We start from the raw sequence: 13,497 nt of genomic DNA on the forward strand, positions 1-13,497 counted from the left end.
GTCTGTAAGTTACGAATGGTACATCCTTCACAGGGTTGTTAAATTTTAATGCTGTGTTTTTCTAAGATGGAAAGTTGTACACAAATGTAAGGTTTTAATGTTAAAGAGACATTGTAGTGAAATGGGAAATGCACTGGATTAAGTCAGAACGTTAACTCAGAATCTGAATGCTGAATTTAACACTCACTTGACGCTGCCTAAGAAACCAAAATTCATTTTCCCTATCTCTAAAATGGGAATAATCTTTCTCTCCAAGGCATCAAAGCATAGTTTCTAAGAGTTTGCAGCTCTAGAGTCAGCTAACCATTTTTTCATTACTGGCTCCCACTGTTTTTTTTGTTTGTTTTTTGTTTTTTTTTTTTGCTGTACGCGGGCGTCTCACTGTTGTGGCCTCTCCCGTTACGGAGCACAGGCTCTGGATGCGCAGGCTCAGCGGCCATGGCTCACGGGCCCAGCCGCTCCGTGGCATGTGGGATCTTCCCGGACCGGGGAACGAACCCCTGTCCCCTGAATCGGCAGGCGGACTCTCAACCACTGCGCCACCTGGGAAGCCCGCTCCCACTGTTTTAATTGCTCCATCTGTGATATAAGGGAATTCTTGCTCACCTCGTAGGTCTTATGTAGATTTAATGAATTGTTATGGAGAACAAATGAGCTAGTTCCCCTAAAAGTCAAGGCACACTGCCTGACATGCCAACACAAAGCATTGTCATGATTATTAAATAAGATGATTTGATGGAAGTACTTAATAATTCTTGAAGTAATGAAACCAGTGTAATTTATTTTTTTTCTTTCATTTGGTACCTATATTTTGGATTAAAATACAGTTGTCATATCACTATTAGAGAGTAAATAACACTAATACTAGTAACATTTAGTGGGTGAAGATGCTCAGTTGCATTGAGATGTATTATTTATGAAAGGAATGAAAAGAAGTAGACTGCTTTTCATACCTGTGCTAACCCAGAAAGAGTCTTACAATTCCGTAGCCAGGGTAAGCTTTGCTTTTTTTTAATTTTAATATTTCGTTCATCTTTCTCTTACGGTACTTTCTCTATAGCGCCATTGGTGATTAGATTTCTATCTACTATACTTTAGATGTATGGTGAATGTTTTATTTGATTAGTTTATGGTAGTAGCGGTGGGAGGGGCTATGGGCTAGGTATGGTTCAAGATATACACGGATTGTGGAATCTTCTAGATGTAAACTAGATGCTTTGTTTAAGCTATATCTTGTTTTGTCCAAGCACACTTTCCAGTATGCTTACCTTGTTACAACTTGTCTCCTCTCGTATAGTTGCTTAGCATGGGTTAGTGAGCTGGGGCTTTGCTGTGATACTTGAGGAGGGTGACGGGCGGTGTGTGCATGCTTCATGGCCTTATTCAATTAAGCACTCTGCTCTTAATTTACTACTAAATCCTCCTTAAGTTTTTAGATTTCATAAAAACTTTCGTGTGGATATAAGGGGTGTTCTTAATATAGAAAATGTAGTCCATTTTTTCCCATCCCATAGGTTACACCTTGACCTAACGTTTTTATTTATGGTAGTTATGCTTACTTTCTCTCCCTTTTAGGGTTTGCTGAAGATGGCGGTATATAGACTGAAGTAGCAAGGGTTGGTGAGGTTAATCGGGGTTTATCGGTTACAGAACAGGCTCCTCTAGAGGCATATGAAGCACTGCAAAGTCCTTTGAGTTTTAGGCTGTTGCCAGTAGTACTCTGGCGAATAGTCTTGTTTTGTGACTATTTAGGTTTACGACTAAGCATAGTGGGGTATCTAATCCCAGTTTGGGTCTTAGTTGTCGTGTACTCAGATTGTACTAAAGTCACTTTCGTGGTTTAGCTTAGTTTTAATTATGGCTTTTTACAGCTTAATTAGGATTTGACTTTATTTTGTATGATTCCTTAACACTCTTTACGCCGTGTCTCTATTAATTTGGGTCAGTCGTATGACCACGGTGGCTGGCACGAAGTTTACCAACCCTAGTTAACATGACTTAGTCAAACTTTCGTTCATGGCTTAATTTTTATCACTGCTGTGTCCTGTGGGGGTGTGGCTAAGCAAGGTGTTGTGAGCTGCTAGTGTAGCGTGCTTGATACCCGTTCCTTTTGATCTTTGTGATTTGGAAGGCATTCTCACCGGGATGTGGATGCTTGCATGTGTAAGTCTGTTAAGAATTAATAGAAAGGCTGGGACCAAACCTTTATGTTGATGGGGCTGGCGAAGCCCATCTAGACATTTTCAGTGTCTTGCTTTATGAAAAAATTTAAGCTACATTAACCCATGGGGTGTAAAAGATGTTCGTATAATTTCATTACGGTGCTTGTATCAAATTTAGTATTGATTTATGAAAAAAATTGTTCGTAGATCTAGGGACGAAGCTGTCTAGGGGGGTGGTGAATATCTAAGCAGATGGTTAGTTTTGTAGGGGGTAAGGGGGGTTTGATCCACTATGAGATACAGTTTTTTGAGCCCGGGGGGAATAATGGAGTACTGTGTCCTGTAACCATTAATTTAATTGAACATGTTGGTTGTGCTAGTCAAATAACAAATACATACAAGTCCAGCTACAATTTGCTTGCCTGTGACGAGACCTTTTAAGGTCATAGCTGAGTCTGTGCAGGCCCCCCCCCGCAAAAATAAAAAATACCAAATGTATGGAGTCTCAGTTATGTGTGAGCATGGGCTGATTAGTCATTAACCCATCGAGATGTCTTATTTAAGGGGAACGAGTGGGCGATTTTAAGTTAAAATGGTCCTGAAGTAAGAACCAGATGTCTTATAAAGATCACCGTTAATGACATGTCCTATGTATGATCAATAATATTATGTAATATGTAAAATTAATAAAATTTAATATGACCTTTAACTGCTCGTGGGGAAAATAAATGAATGCACAGTAATACATAGTATGTATATGTATACATTTACAGGAAGACGCTATTATTGATATGTGGACATGCATGTGTATATGATTTACACAACAAAAGTATTATAAAATAAATAATTTTCAATACTGACATAGTACTGTAGCCTGGTGGTTATTCTACAATAAACCTTTTCAAGGAATAGTTTATGTAGAATTTCAGCTTTGGGTGCTGGTGGTGAGGTTTAATGCTTCTTCCTTGAGTCTTAGGGAGGTGTGAGTTTCTCCTTTTCCGGTTTACAAGGCCGGGGTATTTTGTTATACTACAAAGACTTCATTTTAGGAGTTTATTTTCAATAAGACTAGTTACTGGTATTAACACTAGGGATTAAGAGAAAATATAAGATGGATGCTAATTGGCCTACAATTATGTATGGGTGTTCTACGGGTTGGCCTCCAATTCATGTTAGAGTTAGGAGATCTGCGACTAGTACTCAGAATAAGAGTTGGCTAAAGGGTCAGAATATTATGCTTCGTTGTTTAGATGGAGGCAGTTAGTCGGTAGGCAGTTAGTGAGATAACTCGGTGAGGGTTATAAAAATGAAAGTGGGGTTTTTCATACTCTATATCTGGTGCTGGGTACATTTTTGGGCACTCACTGAATTATAGGGCATTTGAGTGCTGAGGTACATAGTATCTTGAAAAATGGCACTTGACAGTCCCTTCTTTATAAACCAGTTAGCTCATTCCTGCCCTTAATTATTTCATTAAAAAAAGGGAAAGGTGTTGGTTTCTCTCTGTAAGACTTAATCCTTATTCCATAGAAGTGGGCACAGGGATAGTCTGGCTTTTGAGGGGTAGAAAGATGATGAAAATTCTAGATAAGATTCAATTCAGGAGGCAATGTAAAGTCGAGGAAAGAGCCTACTAAATAGGCCTTGATTCAGACCCTAGCTCTGTCACATACTGCCAGTGTGAGTATAGACAAATTTGCCTCACTTCTTTGAGCCTCTGTTTGCTCACCTGTGGTGACAATACCTTTCTAGTCAAGTTTGGTGTTGGCATAATATGTGTACTGTATCTTTTACTCAGTTCCTGGTAAAAGTGAATTCCCTTCTCTCTGTTTAGGTTGCCATACTGTATTTGCATTAAAAGTTTGCCTTCACAATATAGGAAGGGCAGCAGCATCTCAGTGATGCAGTTCAACCCTGGCATTTTATTAGTGGGAAAACTTAGATCTGGAGAGGTAAACTAATCAATAATAAAGGTGGCAGTTCTTAGACTAGAGTCAGGGTTTCTGAATCTCAGGCCATTGTTCTTTCTACCACTGAGTTCTGCCTTGTCCAGATTCTTATTGGGAAAATAAGACTCAATTTTGTATTGCCTCTCAGAATGTGGTATTAAAAGCATAAATTTGGAAGATGGCTTATCTGGGTTCACATTCCCACCTTTGCTGCTGATTCTTTATGTAGGTGTAGGTAAGGTATTTTAATTTTTCTAAGATTTGTTTATAAATTAGGAAGATAATACCTACCTGAGAAGTAGGAAAATGCATGCTGTCCAGAAGAAATTTTCCTCTACCTTAATATTATTGGAGCCAACCTGAGGATTATAATCCAGGAGACAGTCTTTAAGAAAGCTCTAAGGACTGTTCTGCCCTTTAGAGGTCAAAGCATAGTTATATATAAGTTTTTGAGACAAAGGATTATATGTCAAGTGACATATTTTTGACAGTTTACACAATCCAGATCTAAATGTACAAAGTGAGTAATGAGTCGTGGGTCATTGTGGCCTCTTACGAGATTAAGAAGGAGGTTATCTCCTAAGGAGGTCTGGTTAATGCGATGTACAACACACCAAAGGGAGGGAGGAGGCCCAAAAGGGTAGAGAAGAATTTTATGTTTAAATTTTTCTTATCTTCTATAAAATATAAATTTTATCTCATCACTTCCCCCTTTTGATCTTTAATCTTTTGATAGCATTAGGTGATCAAATATTTGGTTGCCTTATGCCAGGGTGGTTGCTTATGTGCCCTGGGTCCATCATGTCCTTTGGTGTTGGGTCTTAATAGCTTGTTTTACAGAGTGGTACTAGTGAGATGTCTGTCAAGGACTAATGGTCAATTCCAGTTGTCCAATAGGACTTATGCCAATTCTACCTTGCAGGTGCGTTGTGCGTGTTCATTAATTTATAGAGAGCTATATAGGATTGACAATAGGAGTAACAGTGTCAGTAGTAAACGTTTAAGCCAAGATCCTCCTAAATCATAACATTTTCCTAGTATTTTTTCTAAACTGGGGAGAGGAGTATTCAGAGTGGAAATTTGACTCTTCATAGGTGTTATGAGTTAACAAATATCTCGGCCAAATGGTCATACTATTGGAAAAGTGATAGAAACCCAGCACACTAGCATTAAAGGCAAATTGGCAGTGGCTGTTTCCAAGGCTACCCATAGGTGACCTTTAGCCCAAGGGAAACCAGTTGCACATCTTTCTAACCATCCTGGAGACAGCCAAGGCCATAAACTTGTTCCATGAGTCCATTAGGTCCCATTAGGAGCTACCCAATATCTTTTCATCTAGTGAAAAGGAGTGTTTAGCACGTTCAGAACAGGTGTCATTAATTGGCCAGGTAAGAGGGTCCCACTTAGTGATATTGAAGGTAATGGGTAGCTTGCACAATACTAGAGTTTCTTCTAAAATAAAATAAGGGCCATCCAGTTAGAGCCTTGGAGAGGAGAAATCCTCCAAGGAAACTAGGAATACTGGACTTAGGTCCACAAACCTATGGTTTGTTTGGATTGATTTTTTTGAAACTTGCAAATGATTGAGCCCAGGGAAGAAATACATTGGATTCATAAGCAAAAGTGTGAGCAATTGTCAAAGTAATAGTGTGCAGGCCTGGGTCATCTTGTGTCAGCTGTCTACTTCAGATGTCATTGTCTTGTTCTGGTCTGGTAGTGCTGGTCCTAGTTAGTCAAAGTCGGGTGTCAGAGACAAGAGTTACAGTTCATTCAGGAGAGGAAGCCTGATATGGCCCTGTCCCACATGGCTGTACAGAGTCTTTTATCTTATGTCTTTTCCAGTGTGCATAATCTCCTGGTTGCAGGTCATGGTGAATCTGATCTTCATCCAAAAATAGATTATTGTGATCAGCTTTAGAAACAAACTAGAGTATTGTTTTAATAATTCAATTAAACTTTACAGTAATAAAGCATAACAACAAGGAGCCATCTAAGAAGTGAGTCTTAGGTGGTAAATATAAAAAAAAAGCCTCATTTAGCAAAACTAGAATTTAATATCCACTGAAGCATAATCTTTTTCTCTAAAATTACCCTTATTTCTACCAAATATAGCCATATTAATTTGTTTGCGAAATAAGTCTGTAATTGACCACATAGACTCATAAATTGGCTGTGTTGGAACTTTTCATAAGGAATCTTAGATTAAACCTTTAAAAGACCTCTCAAGGCCAGATAAATTACACCAAAGGCTTGCCACAGATTCTGCCTGCAATATCTATAGATCTGGGTGAAGTTCTCTTTTTGAGATCCCCAAAATACCTTGAGATTCCTGTACCTATCAGGAGGTGGCCTTCCTTATTTACCTGATAAAGGTGCTGGGAACCTAAGAGTTTCCAATTTCTGGAGGGAGTGGTTGGATAGAGAGAAAAGATAAATGTTTCAATTCTACTTACAAAGGTGTAATTTACCAAATTGCTGTAAGTCATAATTAGCTCGAGGGGAAAGGTTTCCTTGTATCCGGAAAGCACAGATTAAAAACCAGTGGTGTTTTAGCCAAAAATCAAAGGGAAGTTTTGGGAGTGGTAAAAGGACTGGTGGGCTTTAAATTGTGGAGCCACACCTCTGGTTCTGTAAAGACTGGATTTGTAATTAAAAAAAAAAAAAGACACCTGTTTTTTGTTTTTTATGCGGGCCTCTCACTGTTGTGGCCTCTCCCATTGTGGAGCACAGGCTCCAGACGCGCAGGCTCAGCGGCCACGGCTCACGGGCCCAGCCGCTCTGCAGCATGTGGGATCTTCCCGGACCGGGGCACGAACCTGTGTCCCCTGCATCAGCAGGCGGACTCAACCACTGCACCACCAGGGAAGCCCAGACACCTGTTTTTAATTACTCAAAGAATTGGATTGCCACAGCAATGATATCAAGACCTACCCACCCACCTATGTTGGAATGTTCTTTCCCTCACTGAGCTTAGAGGAGAATGCCAAAAAAAAATTCCTATCAGGCTCTGAATATCAGCTCTGGTCAGTTTAGTCCAACCAGTGGCCTTGCATCTTGGTAATCCATTTACAGAAACTTTTGAGGATCCTCCCTGGGTTTAAGAAATTCTTTAACTGTGGCCCTCAGTTGGCCTCTGATCTGAACTGGCTTACTTATAGCCTCGGGTGATTCCATTTCTAATGGTAACCACTTAATAGTGTCTTCAGAGTGGAAGGCAATTCAGACAGAGGATTACTAGAATGAGTACTTGAAGGGAGGTTAGAGGAGAGCAGTAGTTATGTCAGTCTTTTTTTTTTTTTTTTTTTTGGCCATGCTGCACAGCATGCGGGATCTTAGTTCCCAACCAGGGATCATCAGTCTTTAAAGGATTTTTTTTGTTTATTTTAGGTACTTGTTATAACATTAATATTTCATTAGCTTTCTACAACAAATCTTTCAATGAAGCTGTTTTGGCATTTTGAAGCCTTCTGGGGCTTCTGCATACCAATTAAAATAGATAAAATAATTTAAGATGAGAGCTCTCTAAAACTTCAAATTTACAAGTCTTTCTAATTCAAAGGAACTGAGGAGCTAGCCCTACAGATATTTTCTCATGCTAATGCTAATCTAATTTTAGAAACGGGAAAAACTCTTACCACTCTTGTTTCCAGTAGACCCTGTAGGCAGTGTTCCAGGAGACTGACTGACAGGGTAAGAACTTAGCTTCTGCTGGCTTTCTTTAACTGTGCATGCAAAAATCAGTTTTGGAAAGCCAAAAAAGAGCCCCATCTTGGCTGTTTCAGGGCAGGATATCCTTTAATTCTCAATTAAGTAAGCACTTGCAAGCATAGGTAAACCCAGCTGGCATCCCCATAGGTGGCAGTCTTTCTAGGAGCTGTTTGGCCTTTAAGGCACAGTTTCCCATTATGAATTTGGTAGTCTAATTCAGATATGAGATATGCTCTGAACAACTTTCTGAGGATAGAAAGGTGGATGGGATGTGTGCTGCTTCTCTCTCGCTCCCTGAAGAGTTACTCTTGGATTAGTTCTACTCTTCTACATGTCTCGGTTTCTCCCTCCCCCAGTAAAGCCTCTGAGAGTGTTCAGAGTGAAACTGAGTAGGACACTGTGGGGCTCCTGGGCACAGAAGCCTTCCTGTACCCTGTTTCTTAACTCCAGCCTCCATGACTCTCCCTGAGTTCCAGAGGGCAGATTCAAACAGTTACTAATCCAGGAAGGGAGGGGATGCAGAGAGGAGGGAGGAGCAGCCAAGAAACAATTGTGCAGCCTTGGGGCAGGGTCCTGGTTCCCCCTCAAGGGATACACATAACAATGTCTTTAAGCTCTTTAAAATGTCAGCATTCTTCATACCAGAGAAAGACCACCTGAGACTACATTAAAGGAACCAGAGAAGCTCATTAAGCAGATTACCTGAGACCAGATGAAAGGAGGCACACCCTAATCTTATCAGCAACCTCACCCTTGAACCATTGCTATAAACTCATCATATCCTCCCAGGTCAGGACACACAGTTTTTTGGGGCAGGAGCCTGCTTTGTCCCCCTTTGCCTGGCAAAGCAATAAAGCTATTCTCTTCTACTTCACTCAGAACACTGTCTCCGAGATTCGATTTGGCACTGGTACACAAGAAGCTGAGTTTTCAGCATCAAGAGCACAAGACAATCAGTCTTTCTAGTGTGCACCTCTGGAAGAGCAGTATTTAATGGTTGTAGTGGGTTCCCCTTCCCCTGTAGGACTGCAACATCACGAGAGTTGATCCTCAGATACTTAAACTAGGTTCTCAGTCACTTGAGAATACCTTGTGGCTGGAAGGAGCAGCTGTCCCTTGTTCTTCAGACCTGAATTAATTCAGTTTCTCATTTCACTAGCAGAAGTTTTGTTCAGACCATATATTGATTTGTTTTTTAAAATTTAACTCTAACAAAAACCTAGCCACCTATGTTTCCCTGGGCCTCCTGCCCAGCCCAGATCCCCTTAGGTCCCCTGCCTGGGAAATGCACCGGTTACCCTTAAGACTCCCAAGTCTTAAGTAAAAACAGCCTGAATAAAATTTGTAGGATCATCGCTTAAAAGTAATGAGATCTGAATATCAGAACTCATCAGAACATCTGAGCTGGTGGGGCTTAATGAGCCCATGCTGGTACTGAGCACTGGTTCACAGTAGATGCTGTTAGACCCAAACGGTCTACGAGGGATTCCAACTCGCCCAAGAACCGCCAAGAGTCGAGAGCCGCTGCAACACGCAAGAGGTTTATTAGGAGCCGATGCACCGGGGTTCCCTGAACCTCACGCAGGAGGCCGATGGGGAACCCCTAAAAGCGGAATCACATACTTTTTATAGGTTTATTTACTCATAGGGCGGGTATATTCTCACAATGATTGGGTAAATGTGGTGACTTTTGAATTCATTGGCTTAGGAACTTTTGTCCCACCTTCTGGCCGTTATAGTTGTCTGTTCATTGTGGCGGTTAGGGCGTATACCTATTACGGGCAACTGGAAAATTACCCGCTGTCTGGCAAGTCCCCGTCAACTGAAAAACTCCAAGAATTGGTTTCGATAGGGAGAAGGAGTGGCGCACGATAGGGAGAAGAATTGGTTTCGATAGGGAGAAGGAGTGGCGCACGATAGGGAGAAGAATTGGTTTACGGGAACAAGTGAGGGGGTGGAAAGTCCCTAAAGGCCCCACATTCCCCCCTTTTTTTTTTGTAACTAATTTCAATCATGGAATTTCAGTTTCTTTTTGCGAGTTTTGGTATTGTTGCCTTAGCATTAAAACTTGTACCGTACTAATACGTTCTCTAATAAAGGCTATCAGGCGATTCAGAATGCATGGTCCAAAAGTTAAGAGCAACAATAAAATAATGAGGGGCCCTAACAAGGTGGAAACTAAAGTAGTAAGCCAGGGAGATTTATCAAACCACGATTGAAACCATCCTTTTTGATTTTTCCTTTCCTGTTGTCTTTTGTCCAGGCGCTCCCTAAGTTTGTCCATAGTTTTGGTAATAGCCCCAGAATGATCAATATAAAAACAGCATTCTTCTTTTAGTGCAGCACATAGTTCGCCCTCCTTAAGGAACAGCAGATCTAATCCCCTCCTGTTTTGCATTACCACCTCTGAAAGCGAGGTGAGGGATTCTTTTAACTGAGTTATGGAACTTTCTAATGCCCGGAGGTCAACATCTACAGCTTGCCTTAAGGCATCATAATAGTGGGGTTGTTGGATGAGGGCTGTTGTACCCGTTCCTACCCCGGCTGCCATTCCTAGTCCTAGGAGTACAGCCAGGGTGAGTGTTATGGGTTCCCTCTTAAACCTTCCTCTGCCCTCATATTCATCTAGAAAGGATGAATCTGAATGATAAATGAGTCTGGGGACCAGCTGAACTAACACACAAAAATCGGTTGAAGCTTTAAGGACCTCTAAAGAAATGCAGGGGGTCAATCCTGTGTTACATGCCCACCATCCATCCGGAGGAGGGAGGAGATACCCTGAGCCCTGTGGGAGGCTTAAATTGGCACAAAGATGTCGGTGGGACGAGGGGGGCGTTCCTACACGTGTACCGTTTCCTAATACTGAGGCCAGGGTCAATTTACTATTTCCTTCTTGTTTCCATCGACATTGATCTGGAGTGTTAACATTATTATAATTAGAATTATATCCTATAGCATCATAATAAGGGGGAGGAGCAGCATAGCAAAGCCAACATGATTTGGTAGCCTCCGGGTTTGTGGCATTTAAAACCTCAAAAGCCGCCTGGACCAATGAGAGCATTCGGTCCCGGGGGGTCTTGGGCTTGATTGTTATTCCTTTTGGCTCAGAAGTTTGGTTTCTTATCTCTGGTAACGCTGTGGGAGGGGCCAAAGGTAGCGAAGAGTGCCCTATCTCAGGGTTGGGGCTTATAGGAACTGGAGTAGGGGTTTCAATTTTTAGTTTGATGGTCATTAGTAATCCATCATTATATCCTTCTTTATAAAACCTGATTCCCCATGAATGGCCATTTATCCAGTTTTTATCCTTTTTTCCTGGTTCACTAAAAGAGATCTTAAGGGGATGGCACCATTTAGTACATTCAGGCCTATAAGTTAAGGGGTTGGTTGGGTGTGTATAATTGGCTGTCACCTTAATAAAGTCCCAGCCAGAGGTGGGCTTCCAATAGGTGTCTCCTGTGGTTTCACACCCCCAGCTTTTACAATAAAAATGTTCCTTTCCCCCACATTGATAATTTAGGGACCTATGGCGATGAAATCCCGGGCATACATAAAAGGTAGGGTTGCTAAGTTTCTGTCGCGTACCCGAGTTTTGGCAGCCGTATTGGCCGGCCCGACCGGGTATGGATGGGGCATTTTGACGATCATGGGAGTGTGCTGTGTCCCAATTGGGAGCTCCTATGGCTAATTTACAAACATCGGGGAAAAGGTCTGGCCACCAGGTCCAAGGAGCAGCAGTATGGCTAACAGACCATATTACATCTCCAGTTTGGGAAATTACCTGCCAGGTTAAATGCTGGGGCAGGTGAGGACTAAAATTACTCACAGTCAGTAGGGGTAACAAAGTTAAAGTTATAAATCTGATGATCGCAGAAGCTTGAGCTTGAGCGGGTTGCTGGTCTTTTGGGCTCGCCATTCCGATGTTGCAGATGCTGGTGCGGCCTTCACGTGTGAAGCGTGGATCCACGCAGCGATGCCATCTACCTTTATAGCCGTGGGGGTGGTGAGCAGGACGATGTATGGTCCTTTCCACCGAGGCTCTAGAGTCTGGGTTCGGTGCCGACGGACGTACACGGAATCTCCGACTTGGAAGGGATGAGCCTCTGCTGGTGTTCCTGGTCGGTAAGCCTCTGCCAGCTGGGACCACACCTCCTTTTGGACCAACTGGAGTCCCAACAGCCTAGCATATAAGTCAGTGTTATTATGGCAGTCAGGACTTAATTTCTCCCTTAGCGTAAAAAGAGGAGGTGGGGCCCCGTATAGTATTTCAAATGGAGTAAGATAATAGCGGGAGGGGGTATTTCTAGCCCGGAACAGGGCTAAGGGAAGGAACACCGTCCAATCTGTACCGCCAGTCTCTATGGACAATTTAGCTAGGGTCTCTTTTAGAGTTCTATTCATTCTCTCTACCTATCCTGAACTCTGGGGTCTATAGGCACAATGTAATTTCCAATCAGTCCCCAGGTATTTGGCCACACCCTGACTTACCTGGGCGACGAAGGCGGGACCATTATCTGATCCTATTACCTTTGGTGCCCCGAACCGGGGGAAAATTTCTTCTAAGATCTTTTTGGCCACCACAGTAGCTGTCTCCTTCTTCGTCGGGAAAGCTTCTACCCATCCTGAGAAGGTATCTATAAAAACTAGAAGATACCTGTTACCGTACCTTCCAGGGCGTATTTCAGTGAAGTCGACCTCCCAATAGGCTCCTGGGCGGTCTCCTCTGAGCCTTTTTCCGACCTCAAGTTTTCCTTTATGGGAGTTTACCTGTTGGCATGGAATGCACTCTCGTGCAATCTGCTCAGCTAATTTAGTTAGTCCAGGGGTATCATAACCTGTCTTGTGTAGTAGGGACACCATCTTTTTGGTTCCCAAGTGTGTCCATCTGTGAATCTGTTGTAGCATGGATTTTGCTTGTTGAGGAGATAATGTTCCTTTAGTTATGGCTGGGGTAATTGTTCCCCTATCATTTGGTTTCCCAGGACTCTCATCTGATAGTTCTAGTATGATTTCCTGTAGAGCCACTTCTCGTGCCACCCTATCTACCAATTTGTTGCCTCTTGTCACCGGGGTATTGTCCTTCTGGTGTCCGGGGCAATGAATGATGCTGACTTTAGTGGGGAGCATGAGGGCAGCTAGCAGTGCCACTATTTCTTCTTTGTTTTTAATTTCTTTGCCCGCCGAGGTGAGCAACCCTCTTTGTTGGTAAATGGCCCCATGGACATGGGCGGTAGCAAATGCGTATCTACTGTCCGTATAGATGTTTACCTTTTTGTTTTCTGCTAGTTCCAATGCTCTAGTCATGGCGATTAGTTCAGCCCGTTGGGCCGATGTCCCTTGCGGTAATGCGGCTGCCCAGATGACCTCTTTCCCGTCTACCACGGCAGCTCCCGCCCGACGCTTACCTTCCTCTAGGAAACTGCTTCCGTCAGTAAACCAGGTAACGTCGGCGTTGGGGAGGGGCTGATCCATCAAGTCTGGTCTGCTACCGTGTGCTGCAGCCAGTACTTCCTGACAATCATGGATGACGGTAGTGCTTTCCAGGTCAGGGTCGGGTAGCAAGGTGGCCGGGTTGAGTCCTGTGGCTGAGGTAAACTTAATACGATCTGAGTTTAACAGCAGGGCTTGGTAATGAGTCATCCTGGCATTTGTTAGCCATCTGTCGGGTGGCTGGCGAATTA

General features: G+C 42.6%; 1 protein-coding gene across 1 annotated transcript in view; it reads left to right on the forward strand.

Moving 5' to 3' along the window:
* The window catches only part of AZI2 (5-azacytidine induced 2), a 43,514-nt gene that overhangs the window by 1,229 nt on the left and 28,788 nt on the right, over nt 1-13,497 (forward strand). The gene's annotated exons all lie outside the window — the stretch shown is intronic.

Source organism: Phocoena sinus, chromosome 11, assembly GCF_008692025.1.
Source record: "Phocoena sinus isolate mPhoSin1 chromosome 11, mPhoSin1.pri, whole genome shotgun sequence".
NCBI lineage: Eukaryota > Metazoa > Chordata > Mammalia > Artiodactyla > Phocoenidae > Phocoena > Phocoena sinus.